Source organism: Copadichromis virginalis, linkage group LG22 (assembly GCF_057382275.1).
Source record: "Copadichromis virginalis isolate Kocher_CV1m ecotype Utaka linkage group LG22, C_Virginalis_male_GT1.1, whole genome shotgun sequence".
Classification (NCBI taxonomy): Eukaryota; Metazoa; Chordata; class Actinopteri; order Cichliformes; family Cichlidae; genus Copadichromis; species Copadichromis virginalis.
In genome coordinates, this window is record NC_140638.1 from 934,273 (window position 1) to 952,057 (window position 17,785).

The following is a 17,785-nucleotide window of genomic DNA, read 5'->3' on the forward strand; positions in this document are numbered from 1 at the left end:
GAATCACAGCTCATTATTAATACACTTGGATTTCATGTGAACCAGACTGGTGGCGTTCTCCTGGAAAATGTTTGCAGGGTTTTTTCCTCATTTGGACACAGAAGATATTCAAGTGGTATTTGGTTATACAGAGCCGTGACTGACTGAAAACAGCCTCCAGTGGACATTGGAGGAACTGCAGCTTTTGGCACTTCTGCATTAACATTTTAACCACAGGGTTTGACTCTCTGCTGGGAACCTTGGAGCATTTTCACTGTTGCAGTCTTAAAAAGCACACATCACGGGGACTTGCAGAAACCGAAGAACGCTTGCTGGACCATATTTTACAAAATGAGCATCTTGTCTTGTTGTCAAGAAACTAAAGTAGAACTTGAGCTGAACTAATAGGAGTCCTCCGGTGTTGGAGATGAGAAAGAAGGTTTAAACATGGCTGCCACTGGCTTCATGCTGCAGACCTGGAAGCTAAGGCTGCGTTTAGAGTCTCTGGACTGGCTGCATTCCACCAATGTGCCGCTGACAGAGCAGAGAGCCGGGCTATGTTTGTCATTTTTCCTCCTCAGTCACAGCAAAAAGGACCATAGTTACAATAATAACTAAATACTAGTCCCCAAAACGGACATGTTAGTTATTCTGATGGTGACAGAGCAGCGAGCATGTGTCACAGATGATGAAGGCAGGGCCAGCGAGGCCGATGACATCGTTTATGATGCGGTCGGTTGTTGCTGAGAGACGTATGTAATCGTTACTGTGGTTACGTGGCCACAGCTCCTCTCAGCAGGGCTTAAGCAAATAGCAGAACGCTCAGGCTCGCTCTATTAAAAAGCAGAAAGAGGGACACGTGTAGCTGTCTAGGATACAAAGACACGGCATGAACAGCTCCGACTGTGTCCTGACACTCATTACAAGAGGCGAGCTAGCTCCGGCTCTTTCTGCAAGTCCAGCCGTGCTCTGTGGATGCAGGTGTGATGGCTGCTGACACATGAGCTTCTCATTTTCCAACCAAACTTGCTACAGTTTGCTTCAGCTTCAGCAATGATTTCAGTTTTTCACCCAACATTAAAAAATAGATTTCACAGAGATGAAGCATCTAGCACACTGGCAGAGAGCAGTACACATAAACACACAGCTAAATGTCAGTGTCATTATTTAAATGCCACTAATACTCGAGTGATTTGCAGACACTGTCGTCACAGTTCCAAACAGCAGTGTTGAAATTTGTCTGCTACGTACATTCATGCGAATAACGTGCAGGCGTGTTGCGAACATCCACCAGCTGTTCAACGCTGTGAAGTAAGGTGAGCAGAGCGGGAGCATCAGTGTACACAACGAGACTTCATGTAACGGTACTTTTATGGCACCTTTCTACTCAGCAGGAGCGTGTCATTCACCCAATCACAAAAAAATCATGCTTTTAACTATACTTAAGGACCTTTGAATCCGATGGAGATCACTGTCGCAGCAACACCTGATCGGTTGGGTGAAACTAACCCCTGTTACGGCAGTTGAAGATCTACATAATGAGTCGGGCCTGGGGATGGATTTCCTGTGATGTCAGCAGAAGTACCGAGTGGCGTTGGCAGAAATGGCAATGTTGGCCTTTTATTATCAAGACAGATCACAGAAGCGCTGAGGTGGTCAGCACTCACCCTCATGTTCTCCAAACCCTCCCTGAATAATGGTTGTTGTGACAGAGCGCTAAAAGAGTTCACCAGTATGGTTATTTTCAACGTTATGCTGCTCTGTTATTTGTTAATTGCCTCTTGGGGATAAATAAAGTCTTCTGATTCTGATTATCCATCCAAATAACATCATGACGGCCACGACCCACGGCTTTCCAGCAGAGCATCACGCTGCCTTTGGTGGATCAACTTCTTCCCATTGTGCGTCCTGCTGTGGCCTCGTCTTTAGGAAACTGATGAAATTTTCTTTCTCTTCAGCGTCTCATAGAGAGGTTCACATTGGCGCTTTCATTGCTGGACTGAGGTCAGCGTGAGCACACTCTGCATGCTAATTGGCTCATTAACAGCCAGCTGTGATGCTTCTTGTCATAAACAGTATTACGGTGCTGTTACACCCACCGTCCAGTGCCTGGCAGACGGCAGCGTACGACACAGCTGACGTCAAACGGAGGCCACGTCCACTGTTGCCTCCATTTCTGCAGGTCTGCACCCCTTGAATGTTTTTAACCTTGTGTACTGTTGTTGTGGTTACGATCATGCTGGTTTTACGGCCTTTTAATGATCTTCTCCTTTTACATCAGTGCTGATGCAGAGGTATTGTCTAAGTGGCGACACCTGTTGTACAGGGACCTACGCCATGGCGTGCCCCAATTCAGCGCTCACATGCGTTGAAGGACCCGGCCTTCGCGGTCTACGTAGGCCAGAAGGGTGAGGCTTCTAAATGGCACAGTCCAGCCTACCAAGTGCTGCTCAGGTGTTCTAGCAACAAGGACACTATCCACTGGAAACATTTTACACAGCTTTTTTTCAACTGAGATTTTTTGATTTGTTAATCATCATCATCATTATCATTGTTTTTTTTATTTAGCACTTTAAAAACACACCTGGTAGACCAACAGATACAACTATAAATTATAACAACATAAGAACTGAACAAAACAATAAAATTAATAAATTTAATAAAAATGTCAGTCACCCACAGAGTTAAAAGCCAGAGAATAAAAATAGGTTTTTAACCTGGAAAAACCGGCACTGATGATGCCTGTCTAATATGAAGAGGAAGATTTTTCCACAGCAACGGGGCCACAGCAGAGAACGCCCGGTCTGCTCTGAGTTTCAGCTGTGAATTGGGGACTGAAAGCAGCAGTTGCTCAGCTGACCAGAGGGAACGAGTGGGAACATAAGGCTTCAACAAATCGGACAAATAAACCGGTGCCAAGCCATTTAAAGATTTGAAAACCAATAAAAGAAGTTTAAAACGGATCCTAAATTCGATTGGAAGCCAATGCAGAGAGGCCAAAGCCGGAGTGATGAGGTCGAATTTCCTTCTACCAGCTAAAAATCGAGCCGCAGCATTTTGCACTAATTGTAAGTGTGACAGGGTTCTCTGCCCTACCCTTAAAATGGAATTACAGTCATCCAAGCGTGATGTAATAAAAGCATGAATTACAGTTTCTAAGTTATGTTTGGAGAGAAAGGGCTTGACCTTCGATAGACGTCTGAGGTGGTAGGATGCTGATTTTACCAACCCATTCACATGGTCATCAAAGGTAAGTGCAGAATTGATCTTTACTCCAAGATTTGTGATCGAACTCTTTAAATGAGGGGTCAAAACAGCAAAATCAACATCTGGAGGGTCAGAAAATCGAGTTGGGCCAAATAAAATCGCTTCTGTTTTACGATTGTTAAAATTAAAAAAGTTTTTATCCATGACTTAACATCACTAAGACAGTTTCACTAAAAGCAGCTGACAACTGAATCATCAACTCAGTATCAGACTCCTTTCATCAGTTCTGCCGCTGCCAGCCTGATGTTTTACAGGGAACTACTGGCATGAATGAATGATGCTTAACGGGGAAGAAGATCTGTAAGAGACAAGGCCACACTTCCTGTTTTGTTTTTATCTTTGATAGTCAGATTTAGTCATGAGTATGTGATGGTTGAGTGCTGAACAGTGGCCTTCCTAGAAGCCTTAGCTTTGAGTTTTGTTTTGTATTTCATGAAGACAAACATGCTCAAATTATAAGTTTTTACAGTTTATTATCAGAATTTCAAACTAAACGACACCGTGGCCCTCCGCCTCTCTGGCTCAGAGACAAAAGCTGCTGCACTCAGGCAGTAAACACTTTTATTGCATGTATTAAAAACAGCATGTTAACATGATTGGTCGAAATGGTTGGAGGAAAGCCTTTAGATGCCATGTCCACCTCACATTCCATCTCCTGCACTTTTTGGAAATCTCCCTATAAGGAGATATCGCTTCTCACATAACCATGGCAACCACCTCTTGTCCTCCGGTTAGGCCTTCTCATGCCATCTCCAGTGCCCCCACCAAGGGACCTCTCCCTGTTTATGCCTGTGCTATGGCCCGTCTAGGCGCGGCCAGACCACAACATGAAGGGTGATTCATCCCCGTCCAACCCCAAGCAGCACTCACACAATTAATACTTTGTGACAGTAATTTATTTACAATGAGTGAATTTAAAAGTTCAAGTTCAAATTCGAGGTTCTTTATTTGTCACATGCATAGTTGTACAAGTATAACACACAGTGAAATGTAGCCTGAAACGCTCCTCGACATGTGCAAAAAAATTGGGGGGGGGGGGGGGGGGGGGGTGTAGAGGAAGAACATTATATATATATATGTAGTATATACATTGGGTGAATGTGCAGTAGTAGCAACAAAAAACAAAGCAAGGGAGCGAATTATAACTTTGGGGTGAACCAAAGGCCAAAACAACAAACAAAAGGGAGCCTATTCAAGAGTAAATAGCTTACCTAGTCATAAGAACTAAAGTAAACGACAAAAGCAGGAGAAAACTAATCAAACAAAAAGTCCACCCCTACATGCTCCTACATTAAACCAACATAGTGAAACAGTGAACACACGGTCTGCCGGCTGGGTTGGGCCGAGGATGAATGACCTGCAGTTCCTGGCGGTGTCTTCATATACGCTGCCTCCCGGTCATTAGCCAATCGGTACGATCCGTCCATCCTGGATGCACCAATCATGGTGTATTGTAGCCAACCTTTACATGGAGGAAGTGGAAAGGAAGGCTCTTGGCTCTTTCAAAGGAAGAGTACCCAGCCACTGGTACAGATATGTGGACGACACCTGGGTCAAAATCAAGACACAAGAAGTGGAATCCTTCACTGCGCACATTAACGCTGTGGATAAAAACATCAAGTTCACCAGGGAAGACACAAAGGACAACTGTTTGCCTTTCCTGGACTGCGCTGTGCACATTGAAGAGAACGGCAAACTCAACATCGAAGTTTACCGGAAGCCCACACACACGGACCAGTACCTCCTCTTTGACTCCCATCACCCTCTGGAACACAAACTTGGAGTAATTAGGACCCTACACCACCGGGCAGAACATGTTCCCTCTAAGCCTGAAGGGAAAAAGAAGGAACACACACATGTAAAGGAAGCACTCAAAACGTGCGGCTATCCTAAATGGGCGTTCTTAAAGTCAGCAAAGAGGCAAAGAAAAGAAGACCAGACACCAGCGAGGGAGGATAAGAAGGACAGACGCAACAACATTGTCATCCCCTATGTAGCCGGTGTATCAGAGGAACTCAGGAGAGTTTTCTCCAAGCATGACATCCAGGGCCCTATTTCAGGAAGCCGGTTTAGTGCAAACTCTGAGTAAGTATACCCTGAGTTAACGAAAACTCTGGGTTTTCGGTTTCACAAAGCGAGTTTAGATTAATTCCGAGTGAGTTACTATGACGACACACTCCGTGAAGCTAACCTGCCCCCTAGCAGGTTTACTTCAACTAACCCTGACGTTCTCCACCTCTTTGTCGGAAACCTGACTGTAGGAAGTGTCAGACATGGCGTGTCCCTTCCTTGAAGAGCCAGTAGATCGTGAAGCACAAATTCTCCGCAGAGCTCTCCGCCGGGAGAGAGTGATCAGAGCGCGTTTGGACATTTTATCATTTCCTGATGATTTCCTGTGTGAACGTTACCGTTTCTCAGCACAATCTATAAGTTATTTGAATAACATCCTCAGGCCATATATTGCTCATGTGACACATCGCGGACATCCTCTCAGTTCTGTACATATTATTTGTATTGCACTTCGGTTTTTTGCAAACGGGAGCTTTCTGTATAATATTGGTGACGCTGAGCACGTTTCCAAGGCTACCGTCTGTCGGGCAGTCAGGAATGTTACAGTTGCACTGAAACGTCTCCTGTACTCGTCTGTGGTGTTCCCCGGTCATAGACCCACAAGATTCATCAAAGAGGGATGCCACAAAATTGCAGGTATCAGGATGAACAAAACTTAATTCATGATGTGGTGATACTTGAACTACTACTTAAATTTTACATTTATTTTCAGGGTTCCCAGGCGTGATTGGCTGTACAGATGGCACTCACATTCCAATCATTGCTCCTTCAGTAAATGAAGGAGACTATGTGAACAGGAAGTCTTTCCACAGCATTAATGTGCAGGTACATAGTTCCCTGTAGCATTTCAAACTAACAAATTATTTCATTATAGTAATGGATGCTAATTTGTGTTCTCTGCACTGTGAAGATCATATGTGATGCTGCCAACATTATCACAAATGTGGAAGCCAACTGCTCAGCCTCTGTGAGTGGTGGTGGTGGAGGACCCCCACCTGTTTTTCGGGCCTCCGCTTTTTTTCTGTTGGCTATAACGGGTCACATTTGAGCATACAGAGTAACCAAATATGTACTTGTAATGTGCTCAGATAATTTCAATAAGTGCTTACAGAAAGGAAATTAATGTAGCCTCTAACTGCAATTGATTTACATGGGACAAACAGACCAAGCACTATGGCTCATAATACAATTACACCTCACCTGTTTGGACTATATTTTTATATTTCATCTTTACTTGCTGCCAGGAACGTTTGGGGCCTGTTGGGTTGCACCTGCGCTCACATCACATCACAAAATAAAATGTATGAAATACAAAATAAAATGAAATATAATAAAATAACGTGTTAAATGGGTGGAAATCCCTCGATCAATGTTTAAATTAACACTCACGCATTGACTCTGTTTTGCTTTGTTTTGCCGTGCATGCTCCCTTTCTTTTGCAGCTGAGGCTGCGTTACTTTTTTTCCGCAAAATTTGCATGTTATCGGCATATGCTGCCATCAGAATTTCGGCCTCAAGCGCTGTAAAATACATTGACCGCGCCTTCTTTCCCTCCGTCTCCATGGTGACTCGCTTAATCTGTGCTCCACTAATCAGGGCTTTATGTATCCTCGTGCGCGCGCTTAACTTGGGGTTAAAGCAACTCCGCGTTGACTGAACTAATTGTTATCAGCCTTTCTGAAACCGAATATTCCGAGTTGGACAGTTCGGGGTTACTCAACCGTGAGTGTCGTTTTTCACTCTGAGTTTTCTAAACCGGCTTCCTGAAATAGGGCCCTGGTGTATTTCAGACCCAGCAACACGCTCAGACAGAAACTGGTTCACCCGAAAGACAAAACGCCAAAACACAAACTTAACAATGTGGTGTATGCTGTACAGTGCAGCGAGGAATGCCCAGACCTCTACATTGGAGAGACCAAACAGCCACTTCACAAGCGCATGGCACAACACAGAAGAGCCACCTCCACAGGACAAGACTCAGCAGTCCATCTGCATCTAAAGGTCAAAGGTCACTCTTTCGAGGATGCCAATGTTCACATTTTGGACGGAGAGGACAGATGGTTTGAAAGAGGAGTGAAAGAAGCATCTATGTCCACTGTGAGCGACCATCTTTGAACAGAGGCGGGGTTTATGACACCAACTCTCTGCCATCTATAATCCAGTTTTGAGATCCTCCCCAGACGCCTTAACGCCCACTCACATCCTGGGCCATCTGACCTCAGGAAATCACATGATAAGGTGGGGCCAGGTTTCACAATGAACACACCCGAAACTCTGGCTGATTGGGACCCACGCCCAGTTTCCCACCTTGGCTCAGGCGATTAGAGGATCATCAGGGGTCCTTTTGTCCCTCTGTGGGGGGAAACTCCCACTGGGTTTAAATCTGGGACTCTCCACCATTTGACCTTAGAACTGAAGAAGCTTCTCGGATGAGAGGTGAAACGTCTTCAAGCAACTTAAAGAAGTCCAGACGCTTTTCTTTGCAAGCTCCTTTGACAATCATGGAGGAGCACCTGCACACTCAAATTTACATATTATAATTGCGACAACAGTCGTAACACCTGTTAGTATCAGGGTAACAGACTACATGATGAACTACTCTCCAGTACACAACTGTGTGCAAAGGGATCAAATTAATGTGTGATGTAATTATGAGGTACGGCCTTAAAGGTAAAAATACATTTCAACACCATAAGTATGAGTTATGCACTCAACACACTCTGTTCTTCACGTAGATATATGTCTGGTTTCCTCTCTTTCTTGCTTTCCTTTTCAATGATACAGATGCTGAAGGTTTGACTCAAGCAGTTCATTTTAGACTCTATAGCAACAGCACTTTCATTAGTAACTGAAGTCTGTGTGTTCATGGTTACACTGATTTGAAGGTAAGAAAGTAATGGGCAGCTGAAAAGGAGATGGGCTGTGAGAGAACCAAGGGACGCTCTCTGCTGCTTCTGCTAACAACAAGAGCCTGAACGGGCCCTCGTTACTGGTCCTCGGCCAGCGGTGAGCAAATCACTGGAAGTTGGGTGCTCTCATCAATCCACAGCTAATGGTCTGTGGAAAGTGCTACAGTGTCTCTTATCACACCAGAGATAGAACCTCGGGATTTTTGGGCTGGAGCCCGGGCAGAGAAGGCTGTTTGGCTTCCATTTGCATCACAGTCTGCCCCCATTCAACTGATGGCTATAGGATCGTTTTTTACACAACGGGCTGAGAGAGAGTTGAAAAAGTAGCTCCTATTGACAGTGAATGATCCTCCCTCAGGGACAGGTTCACAGATGGTTTCATTAAACATTCAACTTATTCAAACTTTAGAAGAGCTGGGCTCTTGGCTCAGGGGTAACATTTACTCTAATGCATTTTAGGCCTGATTTCAACCAGAGATTAGTCGCTTCAATGTTGAGCTGAACTATGAATTCAATTTTAGAAATGAACCTTCAGCTAAATGGCACAATGCAAGGTGGAGTCAAAATAAGGACACCAGAAAATACAAAGGAAATGCCCCGCTGTTTAAGAATAACATGATGGAACAGTATCTGCAATAATAATATAGTATTAAGTCTCCTGAAAGAACTGCTACAGTCAAATGGTGTGAAAGGATGAGATGTGGAGGACAAAGCAGGTTAGCCTGAGAAGTCAAGTTGATCTCCTACATCAACTTGTCCATAAAGCCCTCCACTACAAGGCTCCACTGAGTATAAATGCTTCGGCTGGACTCCAAGCAGACCTGGAAACAGTTCACATGAAACATGATTCATCCTCGGCGTCTGCGGCTGTGTATAATTTCTGCCTCTCTGTTCGTAGTTTTTCATGTGCTTCCTGATTCTAATTTCCCTGCATTCAGATTAGAACCCCAGACGTGTGCATTGTGTCCCATGTATTTTGCATCGTATCTCATATGCTTGTGTTTCATGAAACTTTGCTCATGTGTCCTTACATTGCCATACAAGTGACATGACAATGAGATTCCCTTAATTAAACCTTGCATACTGGTACTACATACTGGGTAAATGTTGACATTTGCTGGGAGTAAAAATACACCAAATTTCAGTCTTTTAGCCTGAAATTTGATCACTTTTCCTGACGTGACCCAAAATACACAAAATGTAAAACTAGTTTTAAATGTTATATTTTTGTACATTGATTCTATACCAGGTCAGATGTGACTCATATCTGTTCAGGTGAATTTTAGATCCAAGTCTGTGTGGTCCATTATTCCTGTGTGAATCTTTATGGGATAGTGTTTGAGGGAAACATTAACATTGTTACTAACTGCCTATGTTCCCACCAGATTTGCCCAGTTTCCTGCAGATAGTCATTGGTTATTTTAAATTAATCACAAGAAACCTCTGGTGTAACAGTAAAGCAGCAGTGAATGGAATAAAGTGCTGTGAAAGTGTAGTTAAAAGCACTCTGAATTGTCTCTAAGGCCAGATAATTACTACACAAATCAGAGTATATTAGATGTTTGGCTGTCTCTTGGTACTTGTGCTTTGTATCTGCAAGTACAAATACCCAGAGTCCCCGATTGTTTCAATCAGGGGTACCAGGAGCCCCAAACAAGACTAAGTAGCAAAATAAGCTGTTTGACACTGGCAGACAAGATTTGGCAAATTTTTCACAACCCACTGTGCTGCTCAACCTACAAAAGCATTTTCCTTACAAATGTGGCACCATTCAAGGGGAGGTGACCCAGCTTTTCAACTGTGTAAGATTCATTGCCTGGAAGAATTGCTACAGCAAAGAAATAATCCTCCAGTCACAAATATGAAATAAAATTTTGAACTGTGGGTCAGCATTTGGTGGATACACTTGAATACATACAAACCTTACGTTGAAGACATAAAATATGAGCAGTGTATAAAGGTTAAAACAGCAAGTTATTTTTACTTTGTCATTACATCATCAGTAATGACTACATGACTACTGTTTTGCTGCTCTCACATGATAATGAGGAAGCTGAAAAATGTGGCTTCTTAACATTCACTTCAATTAAGTTTTATTTATATAGAGCCAAATTACAACAACAATCACCTCAATGCACATCCTCTAGGTTTAAGCTTTTAGGGGGAAACTGACTCTAACGAGATGGCAGATATCTCGGTTATGGCGCTCTGCTTTTTAATACATGGATGTCTCATATATCACGCGACTCTTCTTCTGCACAAAATGATCCCTATGAGTGTGGTCTACTCCAGTGAGAGACATTATTAGATGCTGAAATGTTGATACAAATCTATAAAGAACATAAAAAACAGTTAAATGCAAGACTGTTGCAAATAAGGTGGGAGATGAATGCTTCTGAAAGATGTGTATCTGCCCACAGCGCAATAAAGCAGACGTGGTAAGTGCAGCCTGTCGCCAGATCAAAGTTAATATTACTGGTTGAACAGGTGTTCTGAGATCTTTACACCATTGGCCCAGTGTAACAGGAACTACAAAATAAAAGCATTCGCTATAAAGGTAAGGCTGTGGCCAAATTCACAGTGCTCCCAGTGGACAGCAGTGCCTCACACAAAATAAAACCTTCAGATTTTTAATGTCAATCAATCAAGGCTTTATTCGCCACGTGCAGGTTGTCCTGCTGTGAAATGGGACCCCCCGACCTTACACACACAACACAGACATCACATGGGGATACAGGTCGGAGATCGGTAGCGTTACAGAAAAAACACTGAAATATACACTACAATGGGAAAGTACAAGAGGAAAAAAAGAGACCTATACTCATGCCGGTTCCGCTTTCTTAATTCTCCGATAAGCCAGGGCCAAGCCAGCTCCGATCAGCCAGAACCCTGTTATCATGGTTCCGAATAGGTAGATATCTTCAGCGTCCTCGGTCGACAGTCCCGCCAGGCACACGATCCTCCATGTCTGCCACCCGTCCATCGTGTATCCGGCAGGGAAAGTCCCTCCAGGGCACTCAGGCTCTCCCGAGCCCAGACTTCTCGTTGAGAAAAGGGTGTCAATAGCATTCAGAGACCAGTTGATCAAATCCATAATTTTCTTTAGGTTTTAGAGAACGACTGTGAGAGAGTGTTCCAGGGAAAGTAATGCACACCAGACTAGACAAGGACACAAGAGGCTAAGCAGGGAAGATAAGGGTGAGGAGGAGAGGAGAAAAAGTGTGACCGCCTTGTTTCTGTGATCATGATGTAATTACGCGTGCAGTGTATTGAAAGCACTTGATATCCAATGAATCTCCAGAGCAACATTAATTGAACCTGCAACCGTAAGTCTCTTGACAGCCTGAGAATGCCTCTACACAGAAACTGAAGAATCTCTGAGTATCAGGTCTTTAATTGATCCCAATTCAGATAAAAAAAAACACTTCAGCAGCTGATGGTGCTGTTGACATGAGATAAAACTAGACCTCCACTCTATCTTGTCCACGTCCTATCTGATGCTCCAGCTGCATGTCTGCTAACGAGGCATGTAGAGGAGTGCAAACCGAATACCTTATTAACACAATTATGCCAGAATAACTCAGTAGCTGGCCGTGTGCAGAAGCATTACAGAGGGCAGACCGGACGCAGACTGTGCAGGAACATATGGTCAATAGTGGAAGGCCATTTGGACGCACATGCAAGGAAACAGGAAGGTGCAATAAGAAGACAGCTGCAGGGAAGTGAAGAGCTGCACGCTCACAAAAAACACTAAATAGACTTTTGATTACATCTTTATTTTCCTAAAAACTAACTAAACATGTACATGACAGAAATATTGTTCACAGGATAAAAATGGAATTCTAAGTTGGTTAGCTGTAGCCGGACAGGAAACTGATTTCTCAGACGTGCACTCATAGATGAGGCGCTCAGAATAAAGTTATAGTAGACCCTGACCTCTGGCCTGCAAAGTAAGACTTTAGGGCAGTGAAAAGCATGTTGACAGATGTTTGCAGCGTTAAGGTCAGGATCTGCTGTATAACAGGAACTGACCTGCAGATGTAAAGTAAGACATACAACACACACATTTAAACACAGCAGTAAATCAGGTTTGTCAGAAGCTGAAAGTCACTATTCAGGCTGACTACTGTGCTTTACAACACAACCTCACAGAAAACAACACAGAAACACAAGGTTTGCTGCAAAGATCTGCGAAACACGGAAACTGGAAACTAAACACGAGGAAACTAACAGCCAAACAAGACAAACGCACAGCATGAACACGTACAACACGACAAAGAGCGAGCAAAACACAGGGCACACACTGGAGCCATCGGGGAATGGGAGAGAAACTCAGCTGGGAGAAATCAGAGCTAACAAGAAAAGGGGAAGAAACACTGCACACAGGACACAGGACACACAGGGGGGAAAGTATTTGTATTTGTATTCGAGTAAAATTCAAAACAGGCGTAAAAATCCTTTTTTTTTTTTGCGTTACACTTCTAATTAACATTATAGTGTAAGTATTCTTTAGTAGTGGTGCTGGTGGGGGGGATCTGTGCTTATGGCAGGGGGTTGGCAGACAGATGCTTTAAGTGCATGTGATTATGCATAACAGATGTTGACAGATGTTATCTCTGCCTCGGCTGATCTGACTTTTGCACACATTACATATCAGTTTGGTTTCATCTGCAGCACTGACTGTAAAATGCTTCCACACAGGACCAAGAGATGGCTCAGCAGCAGCAACACTGTTTTCTGTTTGGTTGACCAAATCCATGTGGGGAGTTTCAGCTAAGTTAATGAGTGACGGGAAGCTATGCTGAAGTTAATTAGTCTATAGTCTGCATCTTGCTGTCTGTAAAAGACAGAGTAACTTCTATGTACCATGTAACTCCCACAAGTGCATACAGTTCGACACAACTACAGAAGCATTGTTTTAACCTTTCAAACTTTAACGTAACTCTGTCAACAGCCTGTTGTCCAAAATTACCGAGCTACCAGAGCTACGTAAACAGAGCGAACATGAGAGACTCGACTGCAGACGACATGCGTAATGCAGCGTAAATGATTCATCTCCCGATCCTCGCTAAAGTTATAGTATAGTATATATACTAGGGGTGCAACGATATTCGTATCGATATTGAACCGTTCGATACAGTGCTTTCGGTTCGGTACGCATATGTATCGAACAATACAACATTTGTTATTTATTTTATCAACTTTCCTTCTGACGATGCTGTCTGTGTTGAGCGCTCAGTGAATCTGCGTTCGACTACTCCGCCTAGGCTGCACTGTCGAGCGCAGATCCACTGAGCGCTCAACACAGACAGCATAGTCAGGAGGAAGAGCGCAGGGCAAGCTAGCGAGACAGAAGTTAAGCTCTCCTTGCAACATGGACCTCCCCCACCCTCATTCAGATCTGGCGTTTGGAATTATTTTGGTTTTCATGTGACGTATGACCCTGAAGGTAAGCGAGTCATGCACTAAAGTAAAACAGTATGTTGGATGTGCCACGCAATGCTCAATTACATGGGTGGGAACTAGTGTGTTAGCGCAGTTAGCTCGTTAACGTGTTGGCCGTCTAGCCCCATGCACGGGGCGATCGGCGGTAGCTCGTTAACGGAGATTTGGCGTGTTGTGGCGTTAAGGTCATTTCAACGAGATTAACCTGAAAGCACTAGTGGGAACACAACGAATATGACTGCACATTTACGCCGACATCATCGTAGTGCAAAGACAAAAACAACAAGCATGCTACTAACTTTAGCCGAGTCATTTAGACAGCTGTTAGCAGATGATTCTCCTTATGCTGCTGAGAATATAGCCCAGAAGAAGCGGATAGTATAGCTTTTATTTTGGAAAGAGACATTTCTCTGTAATAAACTCTCTTTTCCAAAGATGAGTGATTCCTCAATCAGATACAGGGCTCGCAAAATCGCTAGCCCGACGTCCCGGGGCTAGCGATTTTTTCAGTCGGGCTACCAAAATCTATCTCTGCCCTGCCCGTCGGGCTATTGTAGGAAGGAAAAATATATGTCAATGCTTTTGCATTCTTTCAGAAATGTAGCTGGGTAATTATGTCATTGGCATCGGTGAGCCACTGCCAATATGTGACATATTGAAATCGCGTTTGAATTTGCGCTTGTTTTTTTGCTTTCACTTTGCAATCTTGTGAACTGTGTATAGAGAGCGACAGCACTGATCTGTGAGTGATGATAATTTGTGCACCAATTCCTCTGACATCGTCTTATTAATCGTTAGCTTACTATGCAAACATGACAAGTGAAATCTCCCGCAGCTTAAACATGTGAGAGGTTGATCGCGCAGAGAATCGCTGAGCTTATGTGAGTACGTGTGTAAAAGCAGCAGGATATATATTTCAGTTCTGCTGAGCCAAATAAGACAGGTCAGGGTGAAGAAGTGACAGCCAAAGAAAAGCTTACCACAAAACGGAGAAGTTATGACAAATCAGACTATAAGGCAAAAAGAAAGTGCAGCTTTATGGTTTCATGGACAAAATAATTTCTGTGGCTGCAATATGACGAGCTAAATAACCAGGGCTGCACATAAGTGGTCCGCAGGTGCGCATTCGCTGTCAAAATAAAAAACACGCACAAGGGTTAGGGTTAAATTTAAAAACTGTACTTTTGAGTTAAAATATATATTTATAATTTTAATAAATGACAAATTAAAAAGGCATAAACATTTTTTTGTATCGAAAAAATATCGAACCGTGACACCAAAGTATCGAACCGAACCGTGAATTTTGTGTATCGTTGCACCCCTAATATATATATATATATATAGTATAGTAAGGTACAAAAAATCTATTCAACAATAATAGTGACACAGTTCAGTCTTTTATCGCTCCGCCGAGCCTCTCTGTTGCTGTGGGGGTAGTAACAACACAAAGTAACTGTTTTCTGAATACCACCTTTTTAAACTGTAACTGTAACGGATACAGTTACTCACATTTTTTATTTTAAATACGTAATGGCGGTACATGTATTCCGTTACTCCCCACCACTGTTGATAGTCACGTCTCCATGTTTGTTAACCTTCCGTCTATGTCAGGTTTGTCTTCCTGTGGCTCGTTATCCCTCCTTCATCACCTGCCTTGTATTCACTGTCGCTGTCTCCCGCTGTCTCCTGTCACTGCTAGGTGTTCTTTGTGCTGTGTTTTCTGGAGTCACGTCCTCCCTGGTTTTCAAATCTTTTGCATTCCTAGCTCCAGCTTTCCGTTTTTTTATATTTTTGTGATTTTGGAACATCACCTGCAATAAAGCAGTTTTTGAGTTCTTGTCTTGCCTCTTGAGTCCTGGTTCCTCGCACAGACACATACATGTGTGTTCAGTAACATCTAAACAAAATCCTAGAATTTCACCCAAACTAAACCCAAGACTTCTTGGATTGTCTGTTAGTACAATTAGACGCACATGAGTCATTATTGGGCATTATTAACATTCTTTAAAAAGGTCCAAAAAGCACACACGTGGTCCAGAGGTCCGACTCAGTGATTCAGATTAGCTGAGGTGAAGCCTAGCAGACAGACAGCAGCTATGGCCATGCTTTCAATAATGCACTTTTTTTGCATTGTAGTGTTAAACATTTTACCTTATATATCTTTCAGTGTAATGTAAAGTCATGTGAAAGTTTCAGCTCCTAAAACAAAATAATTTTAAAGTCCTTTTTATTACCTGCAGTTTTTTTCTTTCTGTGTGCACACGTGTTTCCTCATTTTGCAGGTTAGTGTTCGTGGCTGTGCTAATGTGTTCCTGACTGGGACAAAGGGACTAATAACACTGATTCGACTCATTACCTTTCACGGAGGGATCTCTGATTGTATTACCCTGTGAATGCATCAGCTCGTTAATGTGCACGCAGCTGTTAATTGTGCTCGGGCACTTTGATGGACAGCTGTGTGTTATCAGAGTTTTAAAGAGAGCCTCATCGCTGCCGTGCTAATGGACCAGCTGGGAGTGAACCCATCACATTAATGCACGAGCAACAAAGACCAGATACACAAAGTACACGAGAGCGCCACAACAAACACAAACACACATCCAGCGCGGCAGGAAAGAACAACCTGACCTTGTTCAGAAAATAAAATCTTGACCACGCAGCACTGTGGGATCTTTCCCTCGAGTATAAAAGTATTCATATTTCTCTTCTCATGAAAACACAATCTTTGTCTTCTTTCAGTCTGTCAGTTTTATATGTTTGTCTTCACAGTGAACTCTTCCACCTCACAGTGGTATCATGAGCAGAGGTCCTAAACAGAGGCCACAAGTCACAAAGTCCAAATACTGAATCACATTTTAATGAAGTCAATGAACCAAACGAACCAGGTGATCAGGTTCAGACCTCCCTCTCACCACCCACTGTATCCAGCTGGTCTGAGTGTATAGCAGTGAGTTTTCAGACCGGCAGAGTTATGACCTAACCAATCTCCAACTAAGCAATCTCCTTCATCAATTGTTCAGATTGCAGGAGGGGTCTTCATGTTTCTCTTTGGTGGACTTCTGATGACTATATTTGGCACTTTTGTGAGTCTGGTGTTCCTGGGCCAGGCCTCCACCATCATGCTGGTGTACGTGTGGAGTCGACGGAACCCGAATGTTCGCATCAACTTCTTTGGCCTGCTCAACGTTCAGGCACCCTTCCTGCCCTGGGTGTTAACGGGATTCTCACTTCTGCTGGGCTCTATCATCGTGGATCTTTTAGGTATTGCTGTTGGTCATGTGTACTTCTTCCTGGAGGATGTTTTCCCAAATCAACCAGGTGGTGGAAGGTGGCTCCAGACCCCATCAATCATAAAGATGCTCTTTGACACTCCAGAAGAATACGCCAACTATAACCCCCTGCCAGAGGCGGGTTTGCGTGGGGGGAAGGACAGCGCCTTGGTGGTTAAATACACCCTCTATTTCATCCCTGATCATCAGGTCACCTTCAGGGACCTTCCTCAGAGAGTTGAAGACACGGTCTTTGTTTTTGACGTGTTTGTTTAGTTGTGGATGAGGAATCCTCCATACCTGCTTCATGCCCTGGAGGACGGGGCTGTGGCCCCCCCACACCCTCTAGCAGATCATTACATGAAGGAACCTTTTAAAAGCAAGCGCGTCCATGCTCACAGGTGTACACACGGGTGATCACACCCACAAACTACACCCTTTTTGGCTCCTACCTCAAAGCACACTGTGTTCTGTTGATCTTATGTGCTGCACAATAATGTTTAACATTTAGTATTTACTGTCATATTCCCATATATCATTGTGATGTTGTTGGTTATGTTGCTCTCGTTTTCTTCGGCTTGTTTTCTTTTTTCATTCTCAACAGGTGAAATTAAAAAAGTATCTACTGTTATCTACTGTTATCTACTGTTAGCTAGTTTATTGTGATGGTGTTGTTTTTATTATGTTGCTCTTTGTTGTTTGTTTTCTCTTCTGGTTTTTTTTCTCCACACAGGTGATCCAGGTGTTTGTTTTTCTTTCTTTCTTCCCCCTTTCTCACCGTCTCTTCTCCCCTCCTCTCTTTTTCTTTCTCTCCCTCTCTTTCTTTCATTCTTTCTCCCTGTCCTA

General features: G+C 43.4%; 1 pseudogene; it reads left to right on the forward strand.

Annotated features, from left to right (window-relative positions):
• The first annotated feature begins 16,732 nt into the window (after window positions 1-16,732).
• LOC146682322 (derlin-2 pseudogene) lies at window positions 16,733-17,215 on the forward strand (annotated as a pseudogene).
• Window positions 17,216-17,785: the final 570 nt, after the last annotated feature.